Below are 212 nucleotides of genomic sequence, written 5' to 3' on the forward strand. Positions count from 1 at the left end.
CGTAAAAATTTCAGCATAGTATCCGTCCCTACACAATTCCAGACCCCGACCTCGCTTTTTCGAAACGTCCCACGTCTCCACGCGAGTCTCAAACGCAGGCATGCATTATTCTGTCTCTCGAGTGTTAGTGCCGAGGGCCAGGCCGTGGGAGAGACGCCACATAGCGAGCGAAAAGGGGCTACTTGATCAGAGGTGTAGCGGGGATCATTTTT

The 212-nt window shown here is 52.8% G+C and overlaps 1 protein-coding gene across 1 annotated transcript in view; it reads left to right on the plus strand.

The window, feature by feature from the left end:
• The window catches only part of LOC119594579 (nephrin-like), a gene marked incomplete at its 3' end in the record, with an annotated part of 109,909 nt that overhangs the window by 76,359 nt on the left and 33,338 nt on the right, over nt 1–212 (plus strand).

Source organism: Penaeus monodon, chromosome 34, assembly GCF_015228065.2.
Source record: "Penaeus monodon isolate SGIC_2016 chromosome 34, NSTDA_Pmon_1, whole genome shotgun sequence".
In the NCBI taxonomy this organism is placed as follows: Eukaryota; Metazoa; Arthropoda; class Malacostraca; order Decapoda; family Penaeidae; genus Penaeus; species Penaeus monodon.